General features: G+C 44.7%; 1 long non-coding RNA gene across 1 annotated transcript; it reads right to left on the reverse strand.

Moving 5' to 3' along the window:
• Positions 1-2070: 2070 nt before the first annotated feature.
• Positions 2071-3479, reverse strand: LOC116905133. Its single transcript, XR_004388488.1, has 3 exons — positions 3406-3479; positions 3219-3283; positions 2071-2202 (listed from the first exon to the last, which is right to left on the reverse strand). It is a non-coding gene; the product is annotated as an uncharacterized LOC116905133 (long non-coding RNA).
• Positions 3480-15099: the final 11620 nt, after the last annotated feature.

A 15099-nucleotide genomic window follows, 5' to 3' on the forward strand; every position in this document is an offset into this window, starting at 1 on the left:
TTGTTTTTACCGCTGTCTTCTGCTTTCTAAACAAAAGCTTGTAACTTTGTATTCTTTGCCTTCATAAATCCCTAATGAGGTGGAAGGGCCCTGCACTGGGAATCCCAAGTCCAGATAAGGACTTGGCACCAATATCTTAATAAAAGCATCTCCTCTGTCAGTGTTTATTAATGTCTGAATCTCTGAATGACCCTGGACCCATGACATGAATGCCTTCCCTATCAACCTCTCTACTCTCAAGCCAGGGCTTCCTCTGTAACCACACACACAATACTCCACGGAGGCACTCAGTACCACATTAAAAGTCCTTGTCTATAGCCGCTTTTCCCTCTCTCATTTCACCCAAGGACTCCCTGCACCTGAGAGCCACGCCTCATTCATTTTTATATCTCCAGAACTTAGCAGAATGTAGGTCCTCACCAGATCACTTCGAATGAATAAACAAATGAATGACTGAGCCAGTCACACATAAGCCATCCTCTGTGACAAAACAAAAGAGGGGGACAAAAAGCAGAGAACTTAGTCCTGGGGTACCCAAGTATATAGGGAGATGGGAGAGAAGAAGGTAAATGAATGGATGGAAATGAATGCAGGATGTTGAGAAGGATTGGCAGAAAAGTAAGAGGATTCACAAGAGTTGTGGTCTTTGGTTTTATCTGCAAGTTAAGTTTCCAGAATGCACACAAATTGCTATTAGAACGGAGGCCCTTAGGATCCTTGCTGAGCTGGTGTGATGAAGGGGGCCCCACCAGTTGAACAGTGGCCCCCCCACTCTCCTCCACATTGCCAGCCCTGCTGTCTTGCCACCAGTGTTCAGGACTGACTTGGAACAGCAGTGAAAGCAGGAAGAAGGAAGAAGCAGCTAGCTTTAGGGAAGCCAGAGTTACCTAAACTCCCAGACACACCTTCCTCAAGAGAATGATGATGCCTCTACTTGTGAGTCTCATAGCCAAGGAAAGCTCGGAAGAGTTTTAGCCATAAAAGGAAGAAAGCACAACTGCAGGGACTCTGGCTGGCTCCTGTGGTGAGCATGGCTCCTGCTGGCCTTGTCCTTCTCCTACACTCCCTCTGCCTTGCTAGGAATCATTAGATTACATTCCTAAAGCGGGCTGCCAAGGTCTAGTCCCTCATTTGGCCACTTCCTCCTCCTGAGGCTGATTACCAAGGTCCAGCTATCAAAGTATTGAAGTCCAGCAATCAAGAGTCCCCTTTGCTCACCTAATTAACACACCCAATTAAAATTAAACACGTCATCCCAGCACAGGGTTTCCCCTTTACCTTTATAAACCTCCATTTGCCTATGGGCCACGTTCGTACCCTCTTATTCATAGGCAGTCTTTTGTCCCCATGGGACAAATACCCCTTCTCTCTCTCCCCTGTTCTCTTCTCTTTCTCACACATCCTCTGTCTCCTGCCTTTGTCTCACTGGGGCAAATAAATCTTAGGGCTGAGAACTTGGTCTTGGGGGTCCTGAGCCAATACTTTTCCTCTCAACAACCAGAGAGCTAATGTAAAAGGAGGGGGGATAGTAATAAGCAGAATTAGAATCAGAAAACAGGTTTCATGAATTTACTGGGGGACAAACCAATGAAAATTAACAGTAATTTATCAAGTAATCAAGTTTAATAGTAATTTAGGGCTGGTATGGAGCTTCATGATAAGGATCTTATTTAAAAAGATGAAAAGTGATAGCCACAGCATTAGAGTAGAAAGCATGAGGTTTAGAACTGCAGAATGTTTTGCTCCCCTTTGTTCTTCCGGAAAGAATAGCTAATTTGTTTGGCAACACCAGCAACCGAGAAAGAGATTCTTTTACATCCTCCAAATGTTAGTCTTAAATCCAGGATAGATCTCCTTATACACTTTGAAGAAAGGAAAAAGGCAATTTAGAGACATTGAAGAGAAAGAAATCAGGTTGAGAAGTTTAAGTAGTCACCAGCTTTGCTTGTTTATTTTTTTAAGATGTATTTATTTCATTTACATAACTACACTGTAGCTGTCTTCAGACACACCGGAAGAGGGCATCAGATCTCATCACAGATGGTTGTAAGCCACCATGTGGTTGCTGGGAATTGAACTCAGGACCTTCAGAAGAGCAGTCAGTGCTCTTAACCACTGAGCCAGCCACGAGCTTTGCAAGCACTGGTTTTCCACCTTGACCTGACTACACCCCTAGCCCACGTCATCATGTATGAGCCATTCCTATTCTCCAATCGGCAAAGTAAAAGACATCAATTATATAAGAAGGATCCTCAGTCTTCAAGGGAGACTCTGCCTCAGCCACCCTCACCTCTGTACTCACACATTCCCAATGCAGTACATAAAGGTCACTTTCTACACACCGACAGCTAAGGATAAGGAAAGAAGCAATTCCAAACCTTTGCCCTTCGTGAGTTTCACTCTGACGACAATGTGTACAGCTGCTAACTTTTGGAAGGCAGTGCCCTGCCTCTGCCACTGCAGCCCAGTTACTGTGAAAGTCTAATTTCAGAGAGTAAGAGAGTGTGCTCTAAGCTTCTCTATTCACAGTGAACACTGTCCTGTCTTAAGTGACTGGAAGAATCTAGACCTAGATAATAAATCTACAGAATCCATACTTGGAAAATGGAGGTACCGAACAAAACATGTTCATCTTGAAGAGCTATTATACGCCTGTAGTCAGTTCTCCTAGTCCTTAAACATTGTAACTGTAGTGGGCACTGAACTATCGTGCCATCTCATGGAAGTATCCCTAAAGACAGTCTAAGTGCTAAAACTATCTTGGGTAAAACTGGTCTCTGGACCAGCCCCAAATTCCTACACAGTGTGCCCCTGAGCTAAAGGTTAACTGCCTGACCATTCAACTGCCATTGCTGGCTTCTGCAAACAATGCTGGCTTGTTGCAGGTGTATTGGGCACAATTGCAGGTGTCTGTCTGTCTGTTTGCCCTTAAAAATAACCAACTGGAGGTCAGGGCTGCTTCCTGCCAATCCACTTGGGACAGTCCCACCAGCTGTTACTAAAGACCCCACTTGACTTATTCAGGCCTTTCGTGGGGGTTTCCTCTTCTTCCCCCCCTCCCCCAAGCTGGGGACCGAACCCAGGGCCTTGCGCTTGCTAGGCAAGCGCTCTACCACTGAGCCAAATCCCCAACCCCAAGGGGGGTTTCCTCTTCAAGTGTCATATAACATCACCAAGCCTCCAGTTTCTCATTTGCAAACAGACATGGTAATTCTTACCTTTTGGTCAGCTTCTGAGAGGTACACAAAATGTCCTTGTAAAGCTGTTCACGTTACATTGGCACCTAGGGATCACCCATAAATGGAAGTTATTAGGGGACAATACTGACAAAAGAAGCTAGCATTAGCCCAAAGCTTAGCCAATCCCAGATGTTGGTTCAAATTTTTTAAAAAAGTCATAAAGTACCATCAAACGCTGAGATGAACTGCACACACTGCCTCTGGAACAACCTTTTACAATACAGACAGAGAATGTACCAGAAGACAGGAGAACAGTGTAGTTTTACAGCAGTCAGCCTTGATAGGGCCTCTTGGGTTTGGCCTTCGTAATAATAGGAAGTGCTGAGTCACCCTGCCTCTGGAGAAGGTGGGGCCGGGATAGGCCTCCCAGAGAGCCCCACTCCATCCACTCTGGTCTCATGACCCACTTAAGCTGACCTTCTCTTTGTCTCAGCCCTGTTTACGCTCCAGTCTCTCACCGGACTGGTTGTTTTCCTACTCAGAACATGAACCTTTTAGCTCAGTTTCTGAGGCTGAACTTAACAGGCAGGTGCCCTTACAGACACCTGGGAATTTCCATCTTCACAGGACAGGAGGCCCTCGTGCCAACTTCTCAGAAGTGCTAAATGTGACTGACCAGGGACAAGTCCAAGAACTGTATGTAGGAAGTAGGAATGGACGATAGCAGAGCTACGGGAGAATGAGAAGCCTGCTCTAGAGGACAGAACCCCTTATCTGTCCCTCTGGACGGTACCAGGGTTTAAAGATGTCTTGCCACCTCTCACCTGCTCCAGGTTGCCTCTATAATAAGAACTAATTATACTTGTCAATTGGCCCTTGCCCCATACACTTGCAACTGTGAAGTAGCTCGTTCTGGTTTGCACGTTGCACAGCTCTCTAGCAGACTCAGATGTCATCAGTAGATCTGATTGATGCTATCAGAAAAGACAATGAAATGACTTTTTAGCATCCAAAGTAGCAGGAGATGCATTTGTAAAGAACCTGCCTTCTCCAGCTCTTAAATTAACCACACCCAGCCCCCGTTTTCTTTCAACTCTCCTTCCTGTTTCCTCCTTTGTGAAATACAGAGTGGTTAGAGGTCTGGGGTGTCAAGACCAAGCTGTAAGAAAGGCCTTCCGTCACCACTTTTCTTGCAACCTTGGCCGCAAGCCTGTGAAATGACAGAACACAGTAGGGGCTTAGTGGTTGTGAAAACAGCAACCACCACCTCAGCCACTTCCTTTCCTCTTGGGTACCAATCTCTGAGATTGGACTTTTGAATCAGAGGGAGCTTCCAGCACCTCCAGTGGTGATGCAGACGAGATAGGAAACCCCCAGCGCCACACTTCTCCAGGCTGGTCTCAGAGGGTGCTACCATGGCTGCTGGGGGTTTTCCTACTCTAAGCCTATCAGTCCCACTCCTTTGAAGGCAACCCTTTCCCAGCACAGAATGGGGAGCTATGGTTCCCAAAGAACCTCATTCCCTGCCAGTGAGATTTCTTTTACTGACCCATACTTTCAAAGGCTTGCCTACCAGGTCTTGAAAGTTCGAACTTTGACCTTTGTGCTAAGATCCGATCCTCATTTTAAGATCTTGTCTGTAGGCTGCCGTGCCTTAGCTCTGCTTGTCAATGAAATGAACAGATACTATCTCCTTGACTTGGTTTAATTTTTTGTTGTTGTTGTTATTGAGAATCCAGACAGAATCGTTGCAAGAAGAATTGGGGACTTTTTTCTTTTTCTTTTTTTTTTTTTTTTCGAGCTGGGGACCGAACCCAGGGCCTTTGCTTCCCTAGGCAAGCGCTCTACCACTGGAGCTAAATCCCCAACCCCTGAATTGGGGACTTTTAATTGTAAAAGTTATAAACCATTTTTATTAACAATTCTGATTACAAAGCTACTAAAAAGTCATCTTATAAGATATAAAAATTCAAAAAAGTTTAATCATCAACCATAAAAAGCACAAAAACCTCACCATTCAAGAGTAGTAATTGGACCTGGAGATGGCTCAATGGTTAAGAGCATTGACTACTCTTCCGAAGGTCCTGAGTTCAACTCCCAGCAACCACATGGTGGCTCACAACCCATCTGGGATGGGATCCGACGCCCTCTTCTGGTGTGTCTGAAGACAGTGACAGTTACTCATATACACTGAATGGATGAAATGGAAAAAAGTCGTAATTGTCCACACCTTCCCACTGGTCTTATTTCTCTATAATTAGTAAAGAAATAGCCTTTTTTAAAAAAAATTAAAAGCTCCATTTGGTACTGTGTATTAGGGCTATAGAATACACAGTTGCTAGTATTTCCAACATAGAAAGCTAAGTGTTCTGGACCAGTAAAACGTCTCAGCAGGTGAAGGTGATTCTCACTCCTGATGACCTGAGTTTGGTCCCCGGGACCCACCCACATGGTAAAAGGAGACCCGTAAACATTGTTCACTGAACTCCATACATACACACACGTACATACAACCACAAAACAACAGAGGCATTCATCCACACATGAGTGTGTCCACAGTAAATAAATGTAAATGTTTTTGATTTAGAGAATGCACATTCTCAATATATAAACTGAGTCCCCGGAAGGTGAGTTCTGTCACTCATCCAAGTGAGACCTAAACCCCACCCTGTCTCATTCCCAGAGTACAGCTTTCCTCGAAGTTTCATGCTGAGATATGAAGAGCTGAGAGAGTGGTTTGGAAAATGGATGCTGGTTTTAGTGACTCAGATCTCCCCAGGTTGTCTTTAAAGCTACAGAAAGAAAGTTTTTGTCTGTGTACAGATACATTTTTGAAAAGAGATTTATTTCCCCAGGCATTCAAAATACAGAATCTGACTAGTAAGCAAGGAGGGAACACCTCAAAGCAGCCTGGTTGGAAGTCTCCCAACAGGAGAGGAGAGTAAATCCTTGGCCCTTTTGGCCACTTTCAACACAGCATGAGCCTGGGTAATGTCTAGGCCATTGGGGACAGCCAGCTGCAGCTCATGCCACAGCAACAGGGGCCAGGGCTGTTGTCCAGACATGAATACATGTCAGTAAGGACAGGGATGCCGGTGTAGTTCTACTAAAAACATCTGGGCTCAGATAAAAATCTATCAGGCTGTGTCGTGTCCATCTGACACCAGCTTTAGCCACTGAAATAAATACATAAAAGGATAGATTGTTGCTTGGGGGAGTTTGGTTCACTCAGCCCGTCGTTTTCGAGCACCTATGTACCAGACACTGTGTAGGCTAACTCCGTGAGCAACACAAAGAATCGCCCTGTGTGGAGCTGACCGGTTAGTGAGAGAAGGCACAGGAGAAACAGGAAATGTAATTGAAGTGAGTCACACAGACTCCATACCCTCCCATGGCTGACTGCAGCGGAAACTCAGGGAAGAGGACCAACAGCTGGAGGCACTGCTAACACGAATACCGCCGTTCGGTATTATTATAAATAATGTATGTCTCCAATGTCAGTGCTGGCCTTTGCCCTGTTCCACTTCACTTTATTATTAGTCTCCAAAATTACAGAGCACCAACATCGATCGATGGAGCTTAAGAAATGTCACTTCCAGATCTGTCTCTTCATCTTCTTTTTCTCTGTCCCCTCTGGAAAATCACTTTTAATAATTTTTTTACATTATTTAAAAATATTATTTTTTCATTTAAATTTAAACATTTTAAAATTTAAAAGCAAACAGTTAAAATGTATTCTTCCAGGGATTTCGATAATCATTATTCTTATTTCTTCCCCTTTTCTGATAGGAAAAAATTAGCCCTCTATACATATGTCTCTACCTACCTCTATATGGATACATACCTCTGTATCTATACATAACTCTGTCTATATACATCTCTGTCCAAATATCCATCTAATCGCTTACTCTGAATCTTGGTGTTCTGAGAATATCTTTTTTCTTTTTCACAGCTGCCCCACCGTCTCATTTGTGAGTACCACACAGCTTACTTAACATGTGCTCTTCAGATGGATAACTAGGTGAGCTTATCCTCTTGGCTCTCCGCCAGGCATGGTGTTAGTGTTTGAATGAGAACAGTCTCCAGCACCTGAACATCTAAAGGCTTTAGAGGTAGGGTCTTTTTGGAGGAAGTGTGTTGCTGGAGGTAGACTTTGCTAGTTTAAAGGTTCATGCCACGTCCAGTTCCCTCTGTCTGCTTCATGTTTGCAGTTCAAGATGTAAGCTCTCAGCTCTCTACTCCATGCCTGCCGTGGTGCCTGCTGCTTTCTTGCCATAGTGGAATCTTTTCTTTCTGGATCCATGAGTCAAAATAAACACTTTCTTTTATAAATAGCACGGGTCATGGTGTTTTCTCACATCGACAGAAAAGCAATGAAGCACACTGGTACATGCCTTAAATCCCAGCACTCAGGAGACATGATGAACCCTTCCAGCTCAGATCGCTGTACACCTATAAAGCTGGGCAGCAGCAGAAGTACTGGGTCAATAGGTCCGTGCAAAGTTTCACTACTGAGTTCCTGGTTGTCCTCCCAGGCACCAGCAGTGATGGTGGCACACTGTCCAGTCTTACCAACACAGAGCATCGACAAACAGTTTGAGTTCTGCCTATAAGAAATGTTTATACTTGTTTTTAATTTATGTTTCTGCAAACATAATCAATGTTAAATATGATTGTCACATATGTGAGGGTCTTTTTTTTTGGACAGACTGAGGGTTTCTCTGTGTAGCCCTGGCTATCCTGGAACTCAGTCTACAGACCAGGTTAGCCTTGAACTCCGACATATGCCTGTTACTGCTTCCAGGGTGCTGGGATTAAAGACGTGCAACACCGTGCTTAGCTAGGGCCACTAGCTATGTTGTTCTCTGAACAACAAGTTCACATCTCTGGTCCACTACCCTGCTTTTGAGAGGAGTGCCTGAATACTCTTATGTGATAATTAGATCTATATGCACAGCAACCCCTTGTCCAGTCACACAGGCTACTCTGAGTCACCGGTGGAGTCAGACTCCTCTGTATCTGTTTTGCATGTTTTTTCTGTATTCACTTAACAGAACTACAGCAGGAAGCAGCTGGATGCATCCAGAGGAAAGCTCACCATCACACTACAGCAGGAAGCAGCTGGACGCATCCAGAGGAAAGCTCACCATCATGGTGACGAGGAAAGCTCACCATCACGGTGACTCGTCTTACTTTAATCTTAGTCCCACAAACCTCGTTACCTCAGTGTCACTGGGTAATACACTGCCTCATCCATTGTCTCTGGCTCCCCCAGACTTGCCCTCGCTCTTCTCCTGTCCTATTGACAGAACAAAGAGACCGGCAAACCGACAGAGCATCTGCTGAACATACAAGCAGAACTACAACCACATAACCTGAAACCTCTCCAACAGACCCCAGCTCTGGAAAAAGTACAAAATGACGCCGGAGGCAAGAACTAAAATAAATAAATAAATAAGCAAGCAAGCAAATAAATAAAACATGTATCATAGTAGGAGATAGAATAATATAATCATGCTTAAGTATCCATAGGGATTGATTCCAGAACCTCAGAGAACATCACAATTTTTGAATGCTCAACTCCCTTGCGTAAAATGGTGGCAAGTGGTAAAATTCGTAGACCACCTGCACATGTTCTCTCATCTAATTTGAACCACCTATACTTTATCTGTAATTCCTAATGCATTGTAAATAGTGTCTTCCGACAAGCAAAACGTCTGCACGTGTCAGCATGCATGTAGTCGTTCTCAAAACCCTTTCTTCCACAGTTGGCTCAATCTGAGGATCTAGAACCTCTGGACCCAAAGGGCCGACTGTGCAAAGTTTACTTGAGCTTTAAATGGAGAAATCGAAATCGAAGAGAAGCAGTTGCTGCAGAACTTCGTCCAGACACTAGACTTCCGGTATCACTCAAGAGGAGAGGGTATCTGTGAGCCAAGCTTCCATCCCCGACATGGGATCCCCACCAGCCCTGAGGGATGAGTTGGGTCTGTGTAAAGCTCAGTCCTCCGACTTGCCCCACAGAGAAAGGGGTGGCCTTACTGGCCTTACCCAAGTGGGTGCGCTCCGCCTTGACCACTGTGAATGGGCTAGGGATGCCTGGCAATGCAGAGCAAGTTCAGGGGGATCTTCTCACACAAGGAAGCCCTGGGAGCTGTGAGACCCTAGTTCTTCTGGCTGTGGTCTCATTTGTATTCAGCTGATGGTGCTGAACGTGAGTGAGACTGAAGAGACCACAACGCAAGTCAATTAATAACTAATGCAGAACAACGCTCCCCAGCACACTGGGTGACAACTTTCTCAATGACACAGAACTCCTGACTTACTGATGTCTTGATAAGAAGCGGGACACTACAGAGAGATTTCCATTTCTGGTATGCACATTGTCAAGGCAACATTTGCTGAAACAATCAGGGTAAAGAGTATATATTTGAGGTCCACGTGGATGTCTAGTCGGCATGTCCTTGGAGAGCTTTTAGTTTTGCCAGCAGAGGGCAAGAGAATATTTACCGGTCCAAGAACTGTGGCCTTGACCATGTTTGCAACAGGGCTGTGGAGGTGTCTCTGCAAAAGCAGGTTACATAACTAATATGAATGTGTGCTCTGGAAAAAAATGTATCTAGAAACTATATGTCAAAATCAGAAATGAGTCCCCATTGGCATTGCAGCAGATAATCTTTACTTAAAAAAAGAACTTTTCTAAATGGTGCACATCTTTCATTATAGATCCTTAGATGCTCGGCAAAAATATGGGACTATTTCAAATAATGTAAGCCGATAATTTTGAGGAACACATTTATTTCAAGATCCTATAGAAACAATTCCCTAAAACCTTAATAAACCTCTGTGTCAGTGATTTATTATATAAATCTCAAAAATAAGTTTCCATAAAGCATGTGAAGCACGCAATGACATTCACCGAGGAACCTGATGTTGAAAATAAACACGGACCAAAGGTAGGTAGGAAGGAGAAAGGAAAGGTCCTCTCGTAGGCAGAGGACAAGCATAGGATTAGACCTTAGAGAACCCCTGATGTCAGTGGCCAAGTCTCTGCTCTGTCTAACGCTCGTCAGAAGTGTACTTGCTGTTCTGATGGGACTTCAAGCCCACAGACTATAGGCCTGGCTGTAGGAGTGTGGCACATGTCCTCCCAGGGTTGAAAATGAGCTGTTTGGGTGGTGGGGCCCTTGCATGGCATAGCATGCATGGGGACATGGGTGTGGTACCTGGAACCACTGGAAAGAGGGTTACTAGTGTAGTAATCTTGAGGTAGCAACAGAGTGGGAAATCAGCTGAACAGGAGGCCTGAGGTTCTGGTTCTACCATAACCATGATCTGGATGAAGTCTGCTGCCTCTGTTTGATTTTGTTTTTTAGTTTTTGTTTTGTTTGTTGTGCTAGGCATGTACCTAGAGCCTTGTGTGTGCTAGGCGTGTACTGAAGCCCTGAGCTACACCTCCAGTCCACACTTTCAAGTGTTAAATGACAATTTGCCACTAGGGGGTCCCCAAGGTTCCTTCCTACTTAGAGCCTCAATAATTACAGTTCTGTTGTCCCCATATTAACATTCCCCATCTCAGTTAACACATGAGCTCATAAAAAATAGGATGCTAGTTTTCCTCAAAAACAAAACAAAACAAAAAACAAACCAGGTAATTTAGGAATGGACTTCTATATGAGTCTAATAGATCTTTCCAGTAATAACTTCTGATTTGAAAACACAAGGAAATGAATTTTCTTTTATTTATTTTTTATGTGGATGAGTTCGTGCACGCTTCAACCTGGAATGCATATTGCTTGTAAACAGTCTTATTCCTTGGGGCTTCTCAAGAAAAGACAGGATGACTAAATTCTAATATTTCTTCAGGAGAGGCCGTTACCTGCTACCAGATGTTAAGACTGTCTGCAGCAGCTGAAATGAAGTAAATGTTCAGTCACAGAGACTTCCACTTGAAGGAGCAAGATATTTAGAACCAGGCCGTTCCAGAACCGGCTGTGGCCCAGCAGTCGTGCCTGGCAGAATTAAGAGCGCTTGACTAAATATCTGTTCCTGTCTCAGACGGCTGCTGGCAGAGCCTCTCAGAGGACAGCCGTGCCAGGCTCTCATCTGTACGCACCCCATAGCATTTTAGAGTCTGGAGTTGGTGCCTCCCCGCTCCCGCCCTGAGATGGATCCCAAGTTGGGCTGGTCGTTGGACCTCACCTTCTGGGAACCTCTATGGTTGAATTAGAGGAAGGATTAAGGAAGATGAAAGGGAGAGCGACCCTGTAGGAAGACCAGCACAGCAGCCTTAATGATCCCAGACCCCAGGAGTTAGATCCCAGAGACAGAGCCACCAACCAGAAGCATACACAGGCTGGACCCTATCCTGGTCTGGCCTCAATGGGAGAAGATGCACTTTACCCTCTGAGAGACTTGAAGGCCCAGGGAAGGGAGAGGTCTGGTGGGGAGGGGGGGGAAGTGCACCCTCCCTGGAGGCAAAGGGGAAGAGGAATGGGGTGAGGAACTGTGGGAGTGGGGAAAGGAGGGGGGAAGGGAGGAGGGGGAACGACTGGAATGTAAATAAATAAAATAATTTCTTAAAAAACGAACACTTGACTGTAGAGTGACTGCCTCGAGAAAGCAGAAAGGGTTGAGCAGGCAGCCACGCGTAAGCAGACAAACATGAGTGGGCATTCGGAACTTCCTTCTCGTGTAGTTCTTACGCACAAGTGGGAGAAAAGTCTTGGCCCAACAAACTTGAACTTACTTGTTCTTAAATCTTACAGGCTAGAACTAGGCTGTGCACCCTCACCAAGACTCTCTCTTCTGGCTTAGCTCAGTCGTGGCTCCAAACCAGGGGCTGCACAGGTATCCTCACACTGCTGTTAGGGAAACGAAGGGAAGTCTTTATTTTCAGCCCGCCTGGTCTTCCAAATGATCTCTCATTTAAAGAGCACGTTTTGGGCAAACATTTATTTAGTCTATGGCACCTACCAAATGGGTCTCCGCAAATTTAATCTCCACATTTCCCTCTCATTGCTTAGCTTGTTACGTTTGGCTTGCTCTTCTGTAAAAAAAGAACTCTGTTTTAACAGACTACCAGATTATTCCTAGGACTGACACTGGAGACGTCCCTAAACCGGCTCTGCACGCAGGCGTTTCAGCAGTAGCCCAACAGAGGGCAGCACAGCACTGCTCGCTCCTCCTGTGTGGGCTGCCGCGGTTGTCAAAGGAATTCACTTTAAAAACCTAACTCGGTTCTTTCTGAGGTTCTTTCTGCTCAAGAATTTAGAGTAGAACTTTAGACAAAGGATCTTTAATTGCATGACGATAAAACGTCAAAACTATTGTGCATGAAGTAACTGGGCTTTAAAAAGATAACTTTTTAAACAATGCCTTCAGGATTAAGAGACAGGCTTGCCGCTATGATCAAAATTCATTTTGTAACTCATTAGAAAAGCTTGAGCCTGTAAGGAAATTCTTATAATGTCCTCCGTAAATCACTAGGCTGTGCCTTCCTACCTTTGGATTACATAATAATACCATATGCCAAAATGGATGGTCTGCAGATTCCGTTAACCCATTTTTAACTATAAAGGGAGGGGTTTGGGATTTTTGTTGTTGATGTTTTCACCTCCCTGTGAAAATCTTAATGATGAGCAAGGGCAGTTGTTTGGAAAAATTGCTTCTTTCACAGAACACAGCTGTTATGCCTCATGTGATGTGAGGAGAGGCATCTGAAGATGGCCTTTCGCAGTCTTCTCAGTATAGAAATATATACCCAGGAAACATGGCGAGAGGGTGAGAGAAAAAATAAGACCAAAAAAAAAAGTTTCCCCAGGTTAGGCAGAGGTTTTTCAGTCAAGGAAGCATAGGTAACCTAGACTTATGGGGACAGGGGTTTCAGGTTTCTAAATCCATTCCTAAGGGACCAGTAGGAAACTTAGAAATAATTTTTTTTTTGAAGTTTTGTTTCTATTGAGCTAAGACACATTCTGGGAGGGTGAGCATTTGTTTAGGGTGAGGCACCTGTGACCGCCCTAAACAGTATTTAAGGATTCAGGAAATGCAAAAGCTCTCCACGGGCTATCAGAGTGTGGTATTCCATCATTTAGTGTTCTTCTCTTGATTTCCAGAAGATTCCATATCTGCTCTAACTCTAGAAACTTGTTAAACAAATCTAAATTTAAAAAACAGAAATAAATGAGGCACACTGTCAAATCTCAAGGCTCACAGCCAATGAATGTCCTTTCTGTGCAGCTGGGAGCCCTTGAGAAGGGCCTGTTCCAGTTCGGCTCCCCAGCGCATGCAGAACCAGTCACTTCCTGTTCTCCGTGTTCCATTATGGGTGGAAAAAGAAGCTCCCTCATCTGTGTGTGTTCCTCAACTGATGAGCTATGGTAAAGCAACGTATAGCTGGTTCGTCTTAACTTAAAGTGGTACTGTCCATGCAAGATTAATTTGAAGAGGTTTAGGTGAGCTTCTTTATTGGAGTTTAGCATACATACAGAGAAGTGCAAGAACATTAGAGGCTGAGGGTGTGGCTCCATTGGGAAAGATCTCCATTTGGATCCCCAAACACCCTGGTAAAAAGCTGGAGGTGACCTGTAATCCCATGGCTGGGAAAAAGACAGGAAGAGCCCTGGCATTTCCTGGCTAGCCAAGTCTAGCCAAATTAGTGAGTTCCAGATTGACCAAGAGATGCTGCGTCAACAAGTATGGTAGAGAGCAATCCAGGAAGACCCCTGAGGTCAACTTACGGTCTAGAGACACACAAGTGCACACATGTATGCACACACACACACAAAGAGAGAACACTGGAGTATAATTCAATGAAGAAACACTGTCAAACAGATCAGTCAAAGAGGACTTCACTAAGACACAACACAATGCCCTAGATGGCAAGATGACCAAGTGAGACAGCTGACACATGTCCCCGGAGTACCTGTGACTATGGATGCTTGCCTAGTCTGTAAACTGTAATGTTTCAAAGAGCAGAACAGAGGAGGTTATGTGCAAAAAGGGACTGAAGAAGACGAATAAAGAGCACAAAGCAGGTTGATTCTTTTGAAGTTCCCTTCTTGGTAGAGGTTGAGGCAGAGAGCATCGTTTTGCCAGCTCCACTGGCATTCCAAAGATTCTGATGCCCTCTCTCCATTTCTGGGAAATCGAGAAAAACAACTGGAGCCCTTGTTGTGTCAGTTCTCCACTGTATGCATTTCTTTCGGCTTTTTTTTAACCTTCCAGGTTCCCATGGGAATGGTCCGTTAGCTCGGCGTACAGTGTGCAAGGGTTTTTCTAGCCCCTCTTCCAAACTCTCCCATAGTCCTCCCACACATGAGATCCAAAGCTCTAATAACCATGTGGTCATTGCTCTGTGTGGTTGATCAGAGCAATGGTCTTACTTCTTGTTAGTCGGTTTTCTAGATGTTCCTTTCCCTCACGGCTGAGACAAACTATCTGACCAGAAACGTAATGGAGGAAGGGCCTATTTTAGCTCACAGTTTGAGATACACAACAATCTATCATTGCAGGGATAGCCCAGAGACAGAAGCTGGAAGCAGATTATCAAACTGCACCCGATTTTGGGAAGCAGAGAGAGGTGATCTCTGAAACTCAGCAAACTTTCTTCCTTTCATGCAGTCTGGGACCCCGCACTGTAGAGTGGTGTCATCCATGTTTAGAGCAGGTTTTTTCTACTGGAATTAGCTAGGTGCAGCTATTTGTTTCCAAGGTGATTCTACAGCATATCAAGCTGACATCCATATAAATCATCACAACTTCCCTCTGCTGCTGGTCTGGTAACAGGAGCTCAGGCTTGAGTTGGGTGCAAAGGCAGAGGTGGCATTAGCTGTAATAGCAGAGAGAGACTAGAAAGCCATGTTATGTGTTAAGGACGGCCATAGGGCAAGCAAAGGAAACCCGATATGATGTGGTT

This window comes from Rattus rattus, chromosome 7 (genome assembly GCF_011064425.1).
Source record: "Rattus rattus isolate New Zealand chromosome 7, Rrattus_CSIRO_v1, whole genome shotgun sequence".
NCBI lineage: Eukaryota > Metazoa > Chordata > Mammalia > Rodentia > Muridae > Rattus > Rattus rattus.